Raw genomic sequence first — 24,171 nt, forward strand, 5'->3', positions numbered from 1 at the left:
AACTCCTAGATCTTTTGAGATACATTGAACTTTTCAATGGCATGTTTGAATCTCAAATGTGCCTTCTCAAGTTTGTGACTGGGATGCCGAGGATCAAAAACAAGGTGTGAATAACGATACAAATTGACTTGGTACCCTTAACAATATTACCTAATCGACGTGCCGGTTAACCACACACGCTCCACCGATCTATAATAAAGTCAAGTTACCCTCTTCCACTCTTACTAGTCCATGTTAGTGTGCCGGTTAACCACACACGCTCCACTAACGACTTGGTAAGGTACAAAGTGTAATTTTATTAATTGTCTAGCACCAATTTCACATTTTCCTAAAGTAACTAAGATTGGGAATTTATAATGTATAGTTACTTTATAACTCATTATACTTTTAATGAGAATTTAAAGTCGTATCCTACCCGTTCGGCTAACAACCCTCCACCGATCAAGGAAGCGGTGGGTGAGAGTGGACACCCATTAAGTCACCATTTTATAGGCAACAACCTTATACCCCCCTTATAGACCGGCTTCGTGAATGCTAACGGTAAAAACGACATATTCTTATACATATCTATATAATAAAATTATAATAATAGTATAAGTATTGATTTTTAAACTTTTTAAAAATCTAAGGTTTAATTTGGAATCAAAGTATTAGAGTGTAAGACTTTTCAAATTCCAAAACTTGAGGGCAAGAATTGAAACTATTCCAAGTCTCTTCAATTTTGTAACTTATGAGTTTTAATGGTTCATAAAAATAAAGACTCTTCATTTTATGAAACCTCTTTAGTTCTTTAAATACAAATTAAAGAAGTGACCTTTGGTTATCCATAACTTGAGGACAAGTTATGGACACCATCAATACAATTAAGATCAAGAATTAAACACACATGGTGGTTACACATAATTCCTATGATCTTCTAAAAACTCATAAGAACACAAATTCATGTCAAGCAATTTCAAGAAATCATATGAACATATCTAATACTTTGAAATTGTTAAAAGTCATGTAAAATGGATTAACATAATCATTATCATTTTGAAAAACAGATTTTACAAGTCCAAAACAGATTGGGATAATGATTCTAATCCATTTCCAGCAACAAAATCTCGAAAAATCTGCCCAGCTCGATCCTACTCGGCGAGTAGGATGAATTTGTTCATGGACTCGGCGAGTCCTCCCCATGGACTCGGCGAGTACAGTCGTCAGAATGCAGAATTTTCGATTTTCAAGCAGTTTTGCATCAAGTATACAGAAAACAATCCTAGGCTCTGATACCACTGATGGGTTTTGAGCATTCTAACACTTCCTAAGTGTACATGCAACCCCAATAACCTTGAATCTATGTTTTCTCTATATACATGCAAATTTTTTTTCAAGGTTATTTCCTAACTAGCATGGCATGGGGAATATATGAAACATAAAAACTAGTAGAAATACATACCTTGTTGTTGCTTGGATTCCTTCAAGACTTTGTGAGCCTAGCACCCCAAATGTTGTGCCTCAAATGCTTCACACAACACCACAAAACTTGGAATAATTTGAGAGAATACTTCTAGCACTCAAAATCGGTTATGCCCTCTCTAGTAACCTTACTAGATCCGATTTCACTAGCCAAAGGGTCCCTTTTATAGTGGTGTCACAATTAGGGTTTTCACATGAATACTCTTAATTGTCATGAGTCTTCATTTCTCATGACCCATGGGTTTGTAACTCCCATGGACTATCCATGGAGCTCCAAGTGGTTACATCCATAACCCATAAACCATGGATCATTAATCCACCATAAAAGATTTGATGATTGTCATAATCAACCCTATATATTTAATTAGTCTCACTTTGATCACCAAATTAATACTAGATTAATACTTGATCAAATACTAATTAAATAATACTATTATTAATATATTAGAACTTATAATATATTAATAATCATAAGTGCCATATTCTCTCATTTAGTCTATCCAAGTATTGCAATGCCATGCAACCCAAATGGACCATGCTGGGTCGGATCAAGTACATACCAAATAAAGTTATGGACTTAGACACTTCCTGAAGGGATAGAGGATTTCGTTGTCGACTGCGATGCATCCAATCAGGGCTTAGGCTGTGTGCTTATGTAAAGGGGAAAAGTTATTGCTTATGCCTCAAGGCAGCTAAAGGCACACGAAGCTAACTATACAACTCACGACCTGGAATTAGGAGCAGTGGTCTTCGCACTGAAAATTTGGAGACATTATCTCTACGGAACCAAGTGCACGATTTTTACTCACCATAAGAGCCTGCAACATATCTTCGATCAGAAAGACTTAAACGTGAGACAACGGCGATGGGTAGAGTTGCTTAGTGATTATGAGTGCGAAATCCGCCACCATCCCGGCAAGGCCTATGTGGTAGCAGATGCCCTTAGTCGAAAAGAAAGCTCAAGCAACAAGGCAAAGTCATTGACAATGACCATCCATTCCCACTTATCCTCACAAATCCGAGAAGCCCAGTTAGAAGCCTTAAAACCAGAGAACGCATCGAATGAAGCCTTGAGAGGAATGGATAAGAAACTTGAGATCAGAGGTGACAGAGTCTATTGTTTCATGGACCGAATCTGGACCCCAAAGTTCGGAGGTTTCAGGGAAGTTGTCATGAATGAAGCTCACAAGACCAGATACTCCGTTCACCCAGGTTCAAACAAGATGTACCAGGATCTCAAGAAGCTATACTGGTGGCCAAACATGAAGGAGGAAATCACTACCTTCGTGGGCAAGTGTCTAACTTGCGCCGAGGTGAAGGTCGAGTACCAGAAACCCTCGGGTCTGCTCCAGCAGGCCGAGACACCTGAGTGGAAATGGGAGATGATTACTATGGATTTCATCACCAAGTTACCCAAATCTCCGAGTGGGTACGATACCATTTGGGTAATTGTCGATCGTTTGACAAAATCCGCTCACTTCCTTCCGATTAAAGAATCGTTCAAGATGGAAAAACTCACGCAAATCTACATCCAAGAGATAGTCCGACTGCACGGTGTACCTGTGTCCATTATCTCCAATTGAGATAGCAGGTTTACCTCCAGATTTTGGCAGTCCCTTCAGAAAGCTCTTGGAACTAAACTGGATATGAGTAGATCTTATCATCCTCAGACAGACGGACAGAGTGAGAGAACTATCCAAACCTTAGAAGACATGTTGAGAGCATGTGTCATTGATTTCGGAAAGTCGTGGGACACTCATCTACCCTTGATCGAGTTCTCGTATAACAACAGCTACCACACCAGTATCAAGGTTGCCCCGTTCGAAGCTCTCTACGGTCGCAAGTGCAGATCCCCTCTATGCTGGGCCGAGGTAGGGGACACGCAGCTAGCCAAGAGTCGAGTCCCCGACAGTGCTCTCACTGGTCCTGAAATCATCCGTGAAACCACCGAGAAGATCATTCAGATCCGATAACGACTGAAAGCTTCACGAGATAGTTACGCTGATAAACGACGGAAACCTCTACAGTTCCAGGTTGGAGATCATGTCCTGTTAAAGGTCTCACCCTGGAAAGGCATGATACATTTTGGAAAGCGCGAAAAACTTAACCCGAGGTACATAGAACCTTTCGAGATCCTCGCTAGGATCGGTCCTGTAGCTTATAAACTCCGATTACCTCAAGAGCTTAGCAATGTCCATCCTGTGTTCCACGTTTCTAACCTTAAAAAGTGTCTATCCGATGAAACCCTCGTGATCCCTCTTGATGAGATCGAGATCAACGAAAACCTGAACTTCGTAGAAGAACCAATCGAAATCATGGATCGAGAGATCAAACGTACGAAACATAGTCGCATCCTGATAGTAAAGGTTCGATGGAATGCCAAGCGGGGACCCGAATTCATCTGGGAGCGCGAAGACTCAATGAAGCAGAAATATTCGCATCTCTTTCCGATTCCATAAGTTGTATCTTAATTTTGAATTTCGGGACGAAATTCCCTCTAACGAGGGGATAATGTGACAACCCGAAATTTATTCTGTCACAATAACCCATTTCCGTTAATAAAATTTATTTTTATTAAAGTTTTCCGTTAACTTTTGGATTAAGTTAATTAAATTGGGACTTTTATTTTGACTTCATAAGTGTCGGAATGCATTGGAAACACGTTGAAACACCCTCGATATTCATTTGGAAAAGTTTTAGTTACAACTAAGTCGGGTTATGACAATTTAATCGGGTAAAATTTTATACCCTGTTTAACGTCGGTATTGGGTGGATTCTGTAACACCGTGGTTTTCAAAGCAAAATTTTTCATTTAAATAATCAATTTAATATTAAAACACTTGTTTAAAATCTTGTTTATATTCGAACTACAAAACATAGTCCCATTTTCATTTGAATAGACAACCAGGATCCTCCAAAATACAACTCTTTCCTCGGTGTGTACAATCGAGCCGATGCCATTCCGCGTTACTGAAAGAACCTGAAACAACATAACATAAATACTGTAAGCACGAAGCTTAGTGAGTTCCCCAATATACACCTTACACAATTACGCCTTTCCAGGCCCGACCTTTCGGTCCATGTGTCTCAGGGGACTTCCGTCCCTGCTGGGTAAACCTTCCGGCCTTACCCACGCCGACCTTCCGGTCCATCACACATCATATCGCCTTCCGGCCCATAACATATTGCCTTCCGGCCCATAATATAATCGCCTTCCGGCCCATAACATACATAGCACATATAACAAATAACTTACCACATATAGCATACATATCACATATCATATCCGACCTTCCGGTCACACAGTCAAACCCTTCCGGGTACAGTATAGTGAGAAGACTCACCTCGCGGCCACTGGAAGATAGCAATTCCTGAAATCTCTTGCACTTGATCCTCCGAGCTACAAGCTCCCTGTCTCATCATATATCTCTTTTTAATACTTCTATCTTCCACGTTAACTAACCCTAAAACGTTACACACAGGTCAACTCTGGTCAACGGCCATCTCGACTGGACTCGGCGAGTACCCTGGCGACTCGGCGAGTCTAGTCATCCTCACCAATTCCTGCATGATCCCTTTCTACTCGTCGAGTATCCCTCTTGACTCGACGAGGTCCTCGTGGAAGAATCGCGGGGCCACCCCGACTCTACTCGCCGAGCCTGAAGAACAAACTCGGCGAGTCCCAGTAAATCTTCAAGCTACTCGTCGAGTCTGATCATCCGACTCGGCGAGTCTACGCCATGCAGTCGATCGAACTGCTTCCTGAGATACATATATTCTCGAATATACAAACATGGGACCTTCTGGACCTCTAAGGGTCCTAATACAAGGTTATAAACGTTGAATAACAACACAACAATCCATCTAGACTCCAAATGGGTTCCATAAACCCTAAATCTATATACACATCAATCACAGGAGAATGTAATCCGAATTATTACCTGAATGATGTACCTTCCATGTCCCCAAACTTCAGAACTCGAACTCCCTGCAGTTCCTTTAGCCAAAACCCTTCTCCTCCTTGCACAACAATTCCTTCAAGGTCACCAATGGCCTTCAAGCTTGCTCTAGCCGCCCCAGTCGCCTAGGGTTCTTCCCAATCGATCCAAAGTCGTGAAATGACGGCATAATAACCCTTATATACGACCCAATACTGAACTGCTAGGGTTTCCGCTGAACAGCGTCGACTCGCCGAGTCCATATCTGGACTCGTCGAGTCCAGTCGTGAACCCGCGACCAAACCTGCGACCCTACTCGGCGAGTCTGGCTCCAACTCGTCGAGTCTCCCCTTTAAAACACCCCCAAAATGCAACTTAACAATACTTGAGATTTTGGGCTGTTACAGATTCCCACTTGGCCACAAACTCAAGCCTCATATATAGGATGAGTGGCTTTCATTTAAGCTTTTTCCCACCTCCTCATAACTTTCTCTCTCTACTCTCTTTCTAAAACTCGAGTTTTGATCCAAAAACGCCCCTTCAAGCTCCAAAATCGTAAGTAATTTATCCTAGCTTGTTGTTTAACTTGTTAAGCATGCAAATCTGTGTTTAAATCATCCAAAAAACTCAAGAACTTGTGTTTACAGTTTGGGAACATCTCCCAAAACCGTAAACTCCCTTAAAGGGGTTTTGAAGCCCCAAAACCCTTCCAAATCCCTTATAGTGTTTAGCAAAGACTTAAGGACTTGCATGTATGAGCTTAGAATATCAAAATCATGTCATTTGGGTAGTAAACATGAGTTTACATCCCAAGAACATTCTTGGACCATAAACACACCTTCATAGACCATAAACACCTTTTAAGGTGTTAAATAGCCCTTTAAACACCTCTAAAAGCTTCCATGAGTGCCTAGAGCCCTTTAAACACCTCTAAAAGCTTCCATGAGTGCCTAGAACCTTATATTCTTTCATGTGATGCACCAAACCATGAAAAAATGAGTAATACTTGAGTTTACAGTTTGGGAAGGTCTCCCAAAACCGTAAACACCTCCAAAGGGTGTTTAAGTGCCCCTAACACCTTGTATGGCTTAGATTTGGGTCTAGAACTTTGCATGACTAACCTACAACCACCAAAACACATGAATCATGGACAAACATGAGTTTACGGATGTAAAATCATGTGTTTACAACTGTAAACTCCCCAAGGGTCCTTCAAGAACCGTAAACCCCTCTTCCAAGGTCAATTCAAGTCCCGATCACTTCATAAACCTTTGATTCAACCTTAGAACCTTCCCTTGTGCATTGTAAAACCTTTAAACATCCAATAACACACCAACCATGAGTTTACGGCCGTAAACTCATGGGGAAATGGTCTTTGGGCCGTAAACACCCCTAAGGGTTTACACTCGAAGAGTAAACTCCTTATCTAGGCCCTACACACCCTTAGATACAACCCATACCACTTCCAACACTTGAGATGAAGTGTTTTCGTGTACTGGAGTGTATTTTCTTACTTAATTAGTAGTTCAAAGTCTAATTAGATACAATTATGTATCTCCTTATGTTACATAGGATCCTCGCGCGTGTTCAAGCCCTAAACTGACACTAAGCGTCCTATCCGGCACGTTTCCCGACTGGTGAGTTCATACCCCTACACCATTTTCCGTATTTTTCATGTTTTCAGGGGGGAATAAAAGCAAAAGTACAAGGAAACTTGTACTCAAAACCTATTATTTCATATGTTATAGTTACATGTTCAGTATGCTTTTAACACTGAAATCCGTATTAACCAACCATTTAACTTGCAGAGTTAGTCTTCAAACTAATTGCAAAACTCATTATAAAATGTTATATTTTATATTTCACAAAGGATTTCATGTCATTCATTAAAACAGAATTTTCCGCATTATTACTTGTAAATTCGTTATTCTTAAGATTGGAGACACGTCCTCTGAAACACTCCACAGAGATGCGCGAGTGGAGTACCGCCTCTGTAACCAGAATCTCTTAGAAGGAGAGCGTGGATTGAGTGTATAGATCTATACGGGGTTGAATACCCCACACCTTGCTGCTAGCTACAGTGGGACCGGCAGGTCTACGGGCGACAAAAGTCATAAAATGATATTAGCCTTCTTGCCATATCTAGTTTATCGTATGGTTATAGAACTCGCAACTTAGATAATGGAGATTTACTTTTAAGTAATAAAGAACTTAGTAAATTAATACCCTTAGGAAATTAATTTACAAACTACTTCTTAGTTTTATGTACGTGTTAAAACTAATGTATTTTTCAAGGATAATCGGACTTTCAGGATACTTCTCTTAAACGCTACAAGTATGGTAGATACTTGTACACTGCATTCCAAATCGATAACCAACCACCAAATTTTAAGGAAAATAAGGGTTTTCCTGGGATAACTTAACTTTTATTAACCAGGCTGTTTAACAATTGGATAAGCTAACTTCTCTTATAAGAAAATATGGGATTTTCTTGGATAACAACTTTTTCAGAAAACCAAAGGAAACTTGTTCTTTTACCAGAAATCAACCGCTTATGAACTCACCAGCTTTATGCTGATATTTCTAAAACTGCTTGTATTCTTAGGTTCACATTAGACAGGTAACCCGCTTTCTTTTGGAGAAGATGGAGCGTATAAGAAGTCTCGTCTTTACCTTTGTTATACTGATGTGTATATATATATATATATATATATATATATATATATATATATATATATATATAACATGTAACACTTTGATTTCAAACAAATGTAAATATTTCTATGTAATGTAATGGTTGTGTTTACTATGCTTGCTATGTACATTGGTTGTGATACTTTACATGACGTCCTCTGCCCCAGAACGTTTCCTCCATCAGTTTCGGGGTGTGACAGTTTGAGTCTATAATGTTGCTTAAATATGAACCAAGGCCCTAAAATTAGGGTTTGCATGCCACCCTCGTACGCCCAACGTACGAAGTGTATGCCCAGCCTACTAAGGTGTGCCTTAGTATGCTTAGCATACACACACGTACGCATGACGTACTCATCGGACCCAATTTCCATCAAAAGCCACGTTGGGCCCCTTTTCACCATTTCCTAACTTATGGACCAAAATGCAACATACTAAAATCATAAAGCCTATGATCAGAAGTACCTTAACATCGGGATGTTACTGTAAAAGTTTAAGTTTCAAAAGAGAACAATGTATCCTTGTGTATAGGATGTTGCTATGTGGTATCTATCTGTTAGATTGGTAGATCTGTATCAGTACATGTACTTGTTGGTTATATGTTTATGTTTATATGTTGCATATGTCGACATAGTGCGGTTTTGGGTTGAGGCTTTACTGCTATGTGCGTAAGCCAAAAAACCTGAGAGTAAGGCACACATAAGTTGTGGGACGGAAAAGCAAGCCAGACTTATGTTGTGGGCTCGGGAGCAATCCATACATGAGTTGTAGGCCAGGTGGGCAAACCAGATGTAACGTCCCAAATATTAGGAGCAAAAATTATGTTTTCATAATAATAAAATCACCAATCAAACATGTTTATAAAACCATAAAGGAAAAATTGAGTATGTCAATCAATCATCTCAATACATTGGAGTCGATTAAAAGGGAAATCGTGGTGTGTGCAATGCGATCAACCCAGACTCTTCCCCTTTGATCCGGAAGTACTAAAACATAAACTGAAAACCATAAGCACGAAGCTTAGTGAGTTTAAATACCGTATACCATACATATCTTCCGGCTTAAGGTTGTGTTGTGTCTATTTCACCCCTGAGTCTATTTCAAATCATGTGTCGGCCCAAAGCCGTACCAGGTCTATTTCACCCCTGGGTCTATTTCACCCCCGGGTCTATTTCAACTCATATGTTAACACAAGGCTGTACCAGGTCTATTTCACCCCATATACATATAGCAAATAGCAGACAAGCATATAACACATACAACATGAATCACAAAGACTACAAGCACATAACATATAGTATAGTGAGCAAACTCACCTCAGTATATTGTCAGTCAAATAACTGATAGGGCTGCTGAACCAAAAGATCCTTGCGCTAATCAATCAAATAAAACCATAATTAATAATTGGGATAAACCATAACTGGGAATCTAGTTCATTTATCCAACACCCAGGGTAAAAGACTATTTTACCCTTTCTTCACTTCGCCCAATAATCGAGGCCCAACCAAATGGCACCCAAAAGCCCAATATAGCCCAAATCCTAAATGATACCCAAATCCCATTATGGGCCCAAATCCAAGAAGGCTTAAAGCCTAACTATATGTAACATCCCGATTTTCAAGACCAAAGATTTCATTTTTTAATTAAATAAATTATAAAACCGTTTACTGAAAACATTGTCGATATCAAAATAAATCCATAACCCATCATAACATGTCTCAAAAACATATCATAAAATAGTATTAAAATCAGAGTACAATCCCATAGATCTCAAAGTGCGGAATCCTGTGTGAATGTGATGTGCAGCTACCGCGCCGGCTCCTTCCCCTTCGCTGAAGAGGTACCTGAAACGAAACTGAAAACTGTAAGCACAAAGCTTAGTGAGTTCCCCCATCATACCACATACCATACAATAGCATAACACGCCAGGCAAATCTGGGTGCCGACCTCCCCTTCGGTCTATTTCAACTGGATAACTACCTAGCATATCTGGGTGTTGCCCCCTCCCCCTTTCGATCTATTCCAACCGGATAACTGCCTAGCATATCTAGGTGCTGGGCGTCCCCTTCGGTCTATTTCAACCGGATATCGGGGACTATTTCACCCCTACCACTACCGTATAAGATCATAACATACTGGCACATAGAACATAAAAGATAATGACACACCAGACAATTATCACACAGATAATCACTACAATCTCCTACCAGTGGGCCGACATTGTGGCCTTAGACCCACTTCGACTAGGAGGTAACTCACCTCATAAACTACGTGTCAAATCTCACGGAGGAAATCCCTAACAACTGCCCCGATGACTCCCGGCTATCAGAGACACATAACACTCAATCAGAGTCTATAACATTACTTGGGATAAAATGACCATTTTACCCCTTGGTCTAATTTGAGAACATTCAAAAGACCCCACTTTAGCGCATTAAATCCAACGCACCCATTGTCCACAAATGGCCCAATTATCCAAATTGGGCCCAACCCTACAAATGGGCCTTTTCATAATTTCTAATAAGTCTTTAGCCCAAAACAAAATAATCCCAAATGGCCCAATATAGCCCAACACTTCTAACTCCAGATTCTCAGGTCCAAAATTATCTTTTACAGTGGGCTATGGGGCCCAAAAGTCTAGGCCTAACCCTCTAAGGCCCAAAACCCCAAGGAATCCACTTTGCATGCGTACACGCGGCGTACCTGACACGTACGCCCATCGTACGCTGGTCTTGACCACATACAGGAAGTTGACCCAGTACGTGCGGCGTACCAAGGAGTACGCCCAGCGTAATGGCAAGCTTCCTTGGGACTTCATCCATGACTTAATCCATTAAGCCTTTACGTCTAAAATGTAGATGCATGTCCTTTTAGACCTCCTAGACCACAAAGTCACGAACTTTATATGATTGCATGCAAGGTTGGGGTAAAACATAATTTTGGTCCATTATTCCAACTTTATGACCATCTAGCCCTTGCATGGTTTTGGCTTAACCACCAAAATTCGATTTTTATGACTCTAGGTGCTTCCAAGAGTCCAAAAGGATAACTCTTAAGCTCTGGAACCAACAATACTCAAACACTCCCAACTATGGGGTCCAAAAAGAACATAAAAACCCCAAATAAACAAATCTAAGCATACAATGGTCAATTATGGAGCTTGATACCTCAAAAGAGTCAGAAATGGTGTCAATCCTATGGATCTACAAGCTCTTGGTGGATCCTTGCTCCTTCTTCAAGCTCCTTTCTTATTTTCTCACTAAAATAACACACAAACACTCTCAAGTGGCTTTTAGAACACAAAGGCACACAAAGGGAGCTAGGGTTTTCGTGGTGGCTGAGTAGGAGTGATGGGAGACTGAACCAACATGGATTATGTTCTTTATATAGGGAGCAACTATGATTTTTATGGTTTAAGGATCTACACACGTACGCTGGGTGTACTCCTGGTACGTTGGGCGTACATGCTTGACCTCCGCGCTTCCTTTCCACGAGAATGCTGGGCGTACTCGGCATTGTACGCCCCGCGTACGCAACTCCCTCAGCCCACTAGCAAGGCCCAAATATCAAGCCCAACCCACACCATACCACACCTCAATTATAATGAATAATAATAATACTTGGAAAATCTCGAATGCTACACTATAACACTTGAATCATGGTATGTTTCATTATTTCCCCTTGTGTATTTATAAGTTGCATTTTGGTCCTTGTGTTGTACGCGGAGCGTACCACATGGTACACTTGGCGTACAAGCTGTGAAGCGAGTATGCGGGGCATAGCACATGGTACACTTAGCGTACTCATTCGAGGCCATGACGAGATTTCGAACATATACGTGGGGTGTAGATTCATGTATGCGGGGCGTACGTGTAAATTAATGAAACCCTAATTTTGGGGTCGGACACTATATAAACACATTTATGGCTCATGAAACCCTCATTTCTCAGCCTCCTATGACCTCATAGCCTCATATTCGAAACCCTAAACCTCTCCTTTGTGTTTTGAGCTAATTGTGTCCATTTTGGTGTGTTTGGGTCTATAATCAATAAATAGAAGCTCAGTGTAAGATTGTTGATCAAGGAAGAGCTTGTAGATCCTGATTTTCTACTGCATTTCCAGCTTGTTTGAGGTAAAAAGATATGACCTTGTTTGTTAGAAGTTTAGATCAAGCTTATATTAGTTTTGGACCCTTTTTGGTCCCACGAATGAGATATAGTGGTTTGACGCCACTCCAGAAGCTATTAGTTGCCACTCTTGGCGTTTCTAAGGTTCAAGGTCTATAAAGTTGGCACCTTTAGGGTTTAGAATCACCCATGCATGAGATTATGTCCATTTAGTGAAGTAAAGTGTTATATCTTGAAGTTGGGTTCTTTTGGGGCATGCAAAGTCACCAAGTCAGTGACTTTATGGTTCTAGACACTTATTAGGATTTAGATATGTGGTTTAGACTTTTGGACTTAAGTTGTAACGACCAAAAAAATTGAGGGTAAAATTTTCATTTTTATTATAATCAAAACACATATATCTTTAAATCCAAGTATTCCAAAACATTGCTAATTAAAAACATTTATCAAAGTTCATCCCAAAATCACATAATGCGGAAAACACGTGTGTGTGTGTGTGTGTGCTGCGATCAAGTTGAGCCCTTCCTTTCCAAAACAATGATACCTGAAACCATAAACAAAACTGTAAGCAAGAAGCTTAGAGAGTTCCTCAGAGCATACCCCACACATTCCATATATCACATAATCTGTATTAGCTATAAAAGCTACATAAACCATATAAGCCACGCATACAACATATAGGGATGTCGTGGGCTCGTCCCTAGGGTCTTACTCCAGGATGCCATTGTTGGATTAATGTCTAAGTCCATAACTATAATTGGTAAGACTTGACCCGACCCGACATGGTCCATTTAGGTTGCATGGCATCATGCACTTGGATAGACTATAATGAGAGAAATAAGACACTTATGGTTATTAATATATATAAGTTCTAGTATATTAATAATAAGAATAATAAGATTATTTAATTAGTATTGATCAAGAATTAATCTAGGATTAATTAAGTGATCAAAAGAAGACTAATTAAATATATGGGTTGATTGTGTAAATCATCCATACTTGTATAGTGGGCTAATGCTCCATGGATAATCAAGTTGGGATAAAACCCATAGGATGGTCCATGGATGCTCCATGGTGTATTTGAACCCATGGATCCAAGGAAATGGAAAGTCATGACAATTAGGGTTTACCCTAATTGTAACACTATATAAAGATCTTATTCTTGACAAAATTGGGACTGGTATGATTCTAGAAAGGGCTAGCCGATTTTCATGAAGTGTAGAATTCTCTCAAGTTGTTCCAAGTGTATTTGGTGTTGTGTGAACCATTCGAGGTGTCACACTTGGGGCACTAGGCACTCAAGCTTCATGAAGACTTTCTACATCAAAGAGGTATGTATTCTATCTTGTTATATTGATAGTTTTGTATGCTAGATTAGGATAATACCTTGGAAGTTCTTATTTGCATGTATAATAGAGAAAACATAGATCCAAGGTATTTAGGGTTGCATGTACACTTAGGAGTGTTAGAATGCTCAAAACCCAACAGTGGTATCAGAGCCTAGGCTTGTTTTCTTGTTATACTAGCAAAAGAAGCTTAAAAAATCAAAATTGTTGCTGTCTGATCATCAGAATCGGCAAGTCCATCAGGAGACTCGGCGAGTCCATGCCTAAAAAGTGATCAAATCGATCCAACTTGCCGAGTTGGTTCATGCACTCGACGAGTTGGACCCCCAGACATCATAAATTCGACTTTTTTGGCTGGAATTGGACTAGGAACATTACCCTAAGATGTTTTTGAACTTATAAACTTGTTTTTATGTGGTAATGTTCATGCTAATCCAATTTCAAAGATAATTGTCAATAGATTCATGCTTTGTATTAGTTTAAGGTTTAGACTAATTACATGAAAAAGTTTGATTTGAATTATCTTGTTCTTATGAGTTGCTTAGATTAATAGAAAAGTTGAGTGAAATAGTTGTTTTCAATCCAAATTAATCTAAGAGTTGATTCTAAAATGTGTTTTTGTAACTTGTCCTCAAGTTATATGAAAAGTCACATTTAAGTTTCATAAAACTCATAAAAGTTGGCAATGGTTACAAAGATGAAGAGTCTTGTCCTTAAGTTATGGAGGTTCAAAAGTCACTTCATTAAGTAATAAAATATGTAACCTTAATTAATTCCATTAGTTATAAAATAAAGAAAAGTTAATTCTTTTATTAGTTTAAAGTCTTCCATAACTTGTCCTCAAGTTATGGAACTTGAAGAGTTTTTGGATTAAAACTACTTTAAATACATAAGTTATGGAATTAATTAGTTTTGAATAGTTTCAAAACTTGCCCTTAAGTTTTGGAATTTGAAAAAGTTTTCACTTATGAATACTATAATTCCAAGTTAGCCCTTAGAATTTTAAAGAGTTAAAATTCAACCCTTATACTTTATAATATTCTAAGTTAATAATATATATATATATATATATATATATATATATATATATATATATATATGTATAAGAGTAAAGTCAGTCTTACCACTAGTACGCCTCATTCACAAAGCCAGTCTATAAGGTGGGTATAAGGTTGTTGCCTATAAAATAACAACTTAATGGGTGTCCACTCTCACCCACCGCTTGCTTGACTGGTGGAGGGTCGTTAGCGGAACGGGTTTGACAGGATTAGAATTCTCCCTTCACTAAAAGTATTAATGATAAATACTAAGTAACTAAACTCTTAATAATACCCAATCTTAGTTACTTAGGAAAATGTGAATAAGGTGCTAATCCATGAAATTACACTTTGCACTTTGTTTAAGTCGGTTAGTGGAGCGTGTGTGGTTAACCGTGTAACGCCTGTGTTTCTGGGTTTGTCATTAATGTTGATATAATAGTCTAGGTTAACCTTTGTAACCCGTTTTGAAATAATAGAAGTGTATTATTTGAGTATTATGTGTTTTGTGCTTAATTATGTGGTTGGATTAATTAAGAATAAAAATAAGCGTCAAAAATTAAGTGTAAAATAAACTTTATATCTTTGGTTAATGTTGTAGTAGTTGAAACGAGGTTTCCGAATATATATAGAACGCCCAAATCTGACTTCGTGTGAGGAAGTTATGATTTTCTGAAGTTTCGATTTAGCGGTATGCAGCCTGAAATACTCGATTTGAGATCGAGCGGTTTTTAGCCGAAGCAATCTAAACGAGGATCGAAGGTCTCGTTGTTGGTATCGAAGCGATGAAAAGTTAGGCGAGAACGGACGTCAAACGAAGAAGTTATGAATTTATAACAAAGTTTTTCTGTCCCGGCCTATTAAAAATAAATAATAAAAATAAAGTCAAAATTAGCCGACGGAGTCTAAACGAAAGTTGTAGAGCGTAATCTCACCTACGCGTGGATATAAAGAACGTCGAAAATGGAGTTCGTATGAAGAATATATGAATTTTCGAAGTTTATTAAATAATTAATAATTAAATTTAATTATTAAATTCGGCATTATCCGAAGAGGAGTCATCAGACTCATCCGAAGTACGCCCAGCGTACAGCGAAGCATGACACGCCTCGCACTCGAGTTCTTCGGATACGTAAGCAATGACGATTCTGAGGCAGTACACCCTGCGTAACGTAGTACGCCCCGCGTACTCTGAGGCTCCAGCCTCCTATAAATAGGATGCGAGGGCAGCCGACTCCTTTGCTATTTTTCTCTCTTCTCTCTCCTGTTTTGTATCGATTTGCGTGCCAGAAGTACCCTGAAGCCCCGGTATCATTCCCGAGTCCCTAAGCAAGATCCGAAGCCCTGAGAATCCCGAAGAGCATGATTCCCGAGCCGAAGCTCTGCCCGCGAGAAGTTCGATTTTTGTGAAGATCTTCCAGATCTGCTGAAGAATACTACTTCTGCAAGTCGTAGTGCTGTACGATCATCTTCTGATCAAGTGAGTGTATACTACCTTTCATAAACACGATAATAATACAAGTATGGTTTGAGTGTATTAAGTATATTGTTGTTTATGTGTATAATTTTGTTGTTATATGTGTGAATGTATATTCATTCTCTTCTATCTCATAGATCTGATTTACTTTCTATGAAATACGTGTTATGTGGGTGTGCCTCATCTGTTATGTGGAATATGTATTGAATGAAAATGATATACAGGTTTTAAACTATGTATGAAAATATATATTTTTATCTACTAATATGTTGGGTAGAACATGGGTAGATAGTTGGTGTGTAATAAACAGATGAGAGGCCTCGATGTTGTTGTTGTTGTTGATCTAGTTATTCAGCAGAGTATGGATAACGACCACGGACTCTTTCTAGACAGTCCAGTGGAACGCTAGCATGTTCATAACCTGTAGGTGTTGTGAACGATGTGTTCACCGGTGTACTCTATCCCCCTCATGGTTGCCTTTAGGATATCTATTGTTGAGGAAACCCCTTAGCAGTAATGTCCGTCCCGATGAAAATCCTATATTAGGTCCCTTGAGATAAATGTTATTTTAGGGACGTAAAGTGAGGATAACAGGAATGGGTAATCGGGATAGTGATTGGTTGGTGAAATTAAATATAATTTATTTATTGTGGGTTGAAAACCCTATATGCTCACCAGGCTCCCAAGCCTGACCCACTCAGTTTTAATTGTATTACAGGTAGTGGCGCGAGGGCATAAGATGGTTGAATCATCAAGTTGTTTTGTTTACAAGTCTGTATATGTATATATTGGTTGAATGACTTGTAATGTTATCGTTTATGCTTTATGGTCTGTATCGGAACATGACATCCCAAGTTTTGATTATATAATGAAAATGCATCTCTTGATGAAATGCTTTGATAATATTATTTTATCATGTTTTGTTTTGGGAACAAATTCTGCAACACTTTTAAATCAAAAGGATTTACTCTGAAATTATTTTAAAAAAGCATAAATGAAATCGGTCTTTTCTGGCCGTGATTTTGGGGATGTCACAGTTGGTATCAGAGCATTAGTTTAAGCGAACTAGGAATTTGTAGGATTTCTAGACTTAAACTTAGAATGCTAAGTGGAATTTTGAGATGTGTGTCTGTTGGATTATAGACACGAGCACTAGTTTATTTTAGGAAAGTTGCCTAAAATGCTTTTATGTGCTAAATGTTATATGTTGCCATATATGATATTAATTGTTCGGATCTACGGTTTGTTGCCAACCGGATCTGAAGGTTTATGTGTTTAGGATTCTAAGCGTATGTTTACGATATTAGAACTAGCATGTAATCGTTTCGGAGTAATAAGGATGATTTGAATATCTATCGTGAATGACGATCTAATTTCAACTTATTCGGTGTGTAGATCAAAAATGGTGAGAACAAGGAGTGGCGTTGGAAATACGGATGAAAACAGGAATCAACCGCCAGTGATTGAGCAAATACCTGTTGTAGCAGCAGCACTAGAACCAATAACAATGGCTAGAGTGCAAGCCATGATTCGGGCTATGTTAGCCGAACAAAGGGATGAGATGCGACAGATGTTGCATGATAATAGGGACGAACCTAATATACCTATTGAGGAACCCGAATTGATTCCCGAGCAATCGGAGGAAGGGAACAATAGTCGCATTATGAGTCAAGTTGGGACTCAAGGAGAACGAAGGAACGATCTGGAAAGGAGAAACAACAAGGATGGGCGAATGTACAAGAACTTCTTGGGCGCCAAACCGCCAAGTCTTTCTGGGAGCCCAAAGCCTGTTGAGATAATGGATTGGATCTCCAAAATGGAGATGGTATTTGAAAGTACATATGATATCTAGAATGGAGGAATATATGATCCCTTATCTAATGGACAAGTCATTGACAAAGGTCAGAGTTCATCGACAAGGTCAGAGTTCGACAGAAGCTTTTGAGAGCTACGATTGCCAGTTGGTTCCTGAAGTCATACGCAATAATAGTTTTAGACTTATCCAAGTGGGAGACTGTTGGATTAATGTCTAAGTCCATAACTATAATTGGTAAGACTTGACCCGACCTGGCATGGTCCATTTAGGTTACATGGCATCATGCACTTGGATAGACTATAATGAGAGAAATAAGACACTTATGGTTATTAATATATTATAAGTTCTAGTATATTAATAATAAGAATAATAAGATTATTTAATTAGTATTGATCAAGAATTAATCTAGGATTAATTAAGTGATCAAAAGAAGACTAATTAAATATATGGGTTGATTGCGTAAATCATCCATACTTGTATAGTGGGCTAATGCTCCATGGATAATCAAGTTGGGCTAAAACCCATAGGATGGTCCATGGATGCTCCATGGTGTATTTGAACCCATGGATCCAAGGAAATGGAAAGTCATGACAATTAGGGTTTACCCTAATTGTAACACTATATAAAGATCTTATTCTTGACAAAATTGGGACTAGTATGATTCTAGAAAGGGCTAGCCGATTTTCATGAAGTGTAGAATTCTCTCAAGTTATTCCAAGTGTATTTGGTGTTGTGTGAACCATTTGAGGTGTCACACTTGGGGCACTAGGCACTCAAGCTTCATGAAGACTTTCTACATCAAAGAGGTATGTATTCTATCTTGTTATATTGATAGTTTTGTATGCTAGATTAGGATAATACCTTGGAAGTTCTTATTTGCATGTATAATAGAGAAAACATAGATCCAAGGTATTTAGGGTTGCATGTACACTTAGGAGTGTTAGAATGCTCAAAACCCAACAGCCATGGGCTCCCCACATGCTCTTACACCTAAGTGTCATGGGCTCTCCCATGGTCTTTAATAGGAAAGCCATGGGCTCTCTACATGGTTTTACATTCGGGTGTCATGGGCTCTCACAAGGTCTTTAATAGGAAAGTAATGGGCTCTCCACAGGTCTTACATCTAGGTGTCATGGGCTCCACCATGGTCTTCCATGCGAGTATCACGAAGACAACTAGCATACCAAATAATCACTAGCATACCACCTATACATGCATACCAAACATATTAGTAGCGAATCTACAATAAACACTACAACATAATAGGAAAGCCATGGGCTCTCCACATGGTCTTACATCCAGGTGACATGGGCTCTACCATGGTCTTTTATACAAGCATACTACGTATACCACTAGCATACTTCCTAACACATAACCAACTAACATGCCACATAATACAACTTCAGCTCGTGTACCACATATCATAAAATGGTCCGACCTTGGTGCCTTAGACCCATTGGTATGGTGAGGAGACTCACCTCGAATGCATAAGCCTCCTGAAAGAAATCCGTAGCTACTGCCATGTCCACTTCCTGAGCTATCAATATCGATCAATATATCTAATTAGCAATTGGGTCCCATACCATAATCCTTAATCCATGCATGGGGTAAAATGACCATTCTACCCTTGGCCTAGTATGATCCAAAACTAAGGCCCAAACCCAAAACAAAGCCCAATACTATAATGTCCATAAATCCATCAATGGTCCAATTTTCCAAATTGGGCCCAAACCTCTACATGGGTCTTGCCATGAGGCCCAAATCCTTCTTTACAGTCCAACACACTTAGCATCCCGATGATCCAATAATAATCTAAACACTGAAGCCTAAAATTCTAAAAACACTCGCGGCGCAAACCATGGCCCAAGTTTCCAAAATTGGGCCCAAATCCTTCAGAGGCCTTTCTAAACATCACTTACAACCCACAACCTGATGGACCAACGAGCCTAAGATAAACAAGCCCAACAGCTGGCCCATATTGAAGCTTAATATGCACAACCCATTATGACTGAGTACGCAGGGCGTACTCAGCTGTACGCAACGCGTACTATGTTCGTGACTTGTACGATGTGCGTACCACCTTGTACGCCCAACATACTCCCCTATTAATTCCTTTGTGCTATCAAGCATTTAATGCTTCAAACCAAGGGACTAAATTACAGATCTGAGCACTACTTAACGTCTTAATCCATAAAGTCACTGACTTGGTGACTTTATATGACCCACATGAACCCAAACTCAAAGTATAGCAATCTACTTCCATGAAAATGACCATAACTCTTGCATGAACCCATTAAGACCTCCAATATGGAAACTTTCTGCCTTAGGGACTCAGTTAGCACCAAAGGTGGCAACCCTAAGCCTAAAAACGGATTTGGAACCATAGATCTTCATGTTTGGGACCAAAATGAACTAAGACTCACAAATGAGAGATCTAAGATATCAATGGTCTAGTTCAGAGCTTTATACCTTCAGCAAGCTGACAATGAGTCACAAAATCCAGATCCATAAGCTTCTCCTTGATCCCCATCTTTGCATCAAACTCCACCTTCTTGAATTGGGCCAAACACTCCAAAAATGGACTCCATAAGCTCAAAATGCCACCATGAATAATTAGGGACAATTTATAGGGTTTTAGAGGGTGGAGGATGAAGATATTAGGGTTAGTTTATGAGATAAGGAGCTTAAATAGGGTCCAAGACCCTAAAATAAGGTTCTGATCTGACTGGCGTACGCCCATCGTACATATGGTACGCCCAACGTACTCTGGGGAACATTCACGACCATCCTGGTGAGTACGCCCAGTGTACTCCAAGGTACGCCCCGTGTACTACCTTCTTCACTATTACACCCCGCGTACGCTTTGTGTACGCCCTATGTACTCGGCTAGGCCTGAAAACCATGAAACTTCCGAAGGCCATAACTTCTTCGTTATAAGCCTGATTCCGACGACCCTTATATCAACAGAAAGGTAACGAGAAGCCCTACACTTCTATCAACTCATGCCTTTCTTAAGACCTTCCAAAAAAATCTATTTTCCATAAAAGTCCAACTGACACTTTACCGAAATACCCCTAGGCTCCAAAACACGAACCGAACACCCGGATCACTTCTAATACATCACCCACACCCAAATGGGCCTAGATCTTACCTTTTCAAAAGCCCTAATCCTTATGATGATCAATCTTCGGGCCACAGCCTCAGACTAGGAATCGATTCAGAATAGGATGTTACATAAGCATTAAGTGCTTAAGGAGGATTATGGATTAATGGGTGAGTACGTTGGGCATACAAGTCTATACGCACGATGTATAAGGCATATATAGTGTACGCTTAGCATAAATCTAAGTACGCCACGCATACTTAGTCAGATGGGTTTTTGCATTTTGGGCTTGGGTGTTTGAGTTCTTATTAGGCCATCTGAGTGCAAGTGTTTTGGACTAGGAAAAACTGTTGGGATTTAGGGTAAGGCCCATGTAAGGGTTTGGGCTCAATTTGGAAAATTGGGCCTTAAATGGGCCTTGGATGATTAATTGATTTTTTTGGGCCTTTTAGATTGTGAGTTTGGGCCTTAGTCTTGGACCAAACTAGGTGAGGGGTAAAATGGTATTTTTACCCAAAGTATGGATTTTTGGATATGGATTGGAACCCAAAATGTTAATTGGGTGTTATTTTGTATTGATAGCCTGGGGATTCGTCGGACCAGCAACCAGGGATTTTCAGTAAGATTCAGCAGTCGAGGTGAGTTTGCTCACTAGGTTTAGTGGGTATAAGGCACCAATGTCGGCTCTTATTGTTTATGTTAGGATGATAGGAGAATGCGTGACCCTTGCATGTGTTATGTGCTGCTATGTATACCGGGCGGGGCTTGATGTCGGGCGAGGCCCGATGACTGAAACGTATGCTATTGTTTTATGATCATTGTATGTGTTAGCATGATTATGTGATATATATTGTATGTGTATATTGATCGGGACATAAGAATAACAGATCTGTATACCGAGTGGGGATCGATGTCGGGCGGGGCCCGATGGAGGGCGGGGGCCCAGTATGTGATTTATTATGTATAGTATGGGGTAGTTTGGGGAACTCACTAAGCTTTGTGCTTACAATTTCCAGTTTATGTTTTAGGTACTTCTGGTTCCAGAGGGAAGAGTTCGGGATGACTGCTTCACACAAACCACATAGTTCCGCTTTTATGATCTACTCTGATTGATATGATGTTGATACACTTAGTTTCACTTGGATTGGATTGATGATGTTTTTGAAATACTGTTTTATTTAAATTAAAAATAAAAGTTTGGGTCATACTTTTGGGATTTTACACTAAAAATGACCCAAAATCAGAAAGACTAGTGGCCCAACAATGCCCAAAACCCTAATAGTCCAAATATGGCCCAAATCACAAACGTCAACGAAAGTCAACAACTACTGAGTACGCCCAACATACTTGGACTTACGCCCTGCGTACGAAACCTTTGGCCAATACGCGTTGCATACGAGTTGGGTACGCCCATCGTACTCCACAACAAGCCCAACTCGCCATTAAGTACTTAATTGGTTAAGCCACTAAGTCCACTTCTCAGATCTAATCCTAAACGGTGTCTTAACATGTAAACTTGGCAACTTTACTCCTTTGTATGTCTTAATGGGACCCAATACCTAATAAAAACCCATAATAAGAACCCTAGCTCATGAATGGTCCAATATAACACATCAAGATTGCATTTTTATACACAAAGAGCCTAAAAAACGCTAAGATCTACCAACCACGGCTTCTGGAGTAGCTTATACTCTCAAGCATGATTTAATCGAACATAAAAGCATAAAAACAAGGCCTAACTAGATCTATCAAAATGAAACATCAAGTTAAGAGCTTTATACCTCCAAAAGCTTTCCAAGTTGGTGATGATTATGGATCAACAAGCTCTAGCTACGCCAATACAACTTCCAAGAGTTCTTCTTCCTTCAAGATCACCAAAAACACCTTCAGAGTTCACTTCCAGGCTCAAAACACTCAAATGGAAATTAAGGTTTTGTTCTTAGGGTTTAGAGAGATGGAGGTCGGTCATAAGAAGGTCCAAGAGCAACTTAAGGTGTTTGAATAAGGTACAAACCCTAAAAATTAGGGTTTACCCTGTGGTGACCGTACGCCCCACGTACGTGGGTGCCTCCGCGGCCAATCTATCGAGCCAGTACGCCCAGCGTACGCCCAACGTGCTCGGCTAGGGACCAAAATGCAAGGGTTTTAAGGTTAAGGGCAAAAAGGAAAATTACTTGAAATGCAAATGTTACACCAGACTCATGATGTGGGCTCAAGGGTAATCGATGCCGATGGCTGTGGACTCGAGGGTATTCCGGTCTGATGACTGATTGGACCCAACATGCATGATTGTATATGTTCTGTTGTATGTGGTATTTTGGGGAAACCCACTAAACTTTGACTTACAGTTTGATTGTTATGGTTTCAGGTACTTTAGAGGATAATCGTGCACATCATCGTGGATTTTATGAGATTTTGATTTTGGGATACTCTGATTCATGTTTATGACTTTTGGAAACTATGTTTTGTAAACACTTAAGGTTTTGGATTAGTTTCAAAAATAAAAAATTTTACCTTAATTTTTGGGATGTTACATTTTATGTTAATATTAACTTACCACCTAATATTTTTCAACCATCTATATTTATTATTACATTACATATAATATTACCTCTTATAGTATTATCATTATATCCTTCTTAATTATTTTTATATATTTTTTTATAATTTTTTACTAATGATCTAATGTATTAAATACATATAATAAAAATCATTCTTTGTATAGAAAAATATATTTAAAAAGTACTTTTAAGTCGGTTAAAATGACACCTCAAATATTTTAAAAGCGAATAACAAAATATTGATATTTGATAAAAACATATCTAATATATAAGATACATGTCTAATTACTATAAGAAAAAAAACTTATGAAAATTTATTAAATTAAAAAAGAACTTTAAATAAAATTATCTACGAATATGATATAATAGTGATGATGCTCATATATTTATATTCAGAATAAAATCTTATAAAACCGTTTGAACTTCCTTTTTCTATGACTTTCCGTTGAGGGTGTCATATGTATTACTCATGATAGATTTTTATCAGGATCAACCTTAAGGGTGTTCAAAGTGTTCCATTACACAAGGCCCGAACAAAATAAGGTTCGAAAATCATCCAATTTACCTAGTAAGATTATATCATATACAATATTATTGACATTGGTTAATATATA

The sequence above is a fragment of the Lactuca serriola genome, chromosome 2, assembly GCF_051521515.1.
Source record: "Lactuca serriola cultivar US96UC23 chromosome 2, Lser_US96UC23_V15, whole genome shotgun sequence".
Lineage (NCBI taxonomy): Eukaryota > Viridiplantae > Streptophyta > Magnoliopsida > Asterales > Asteraceae > Lactuca > Lactuca serriola.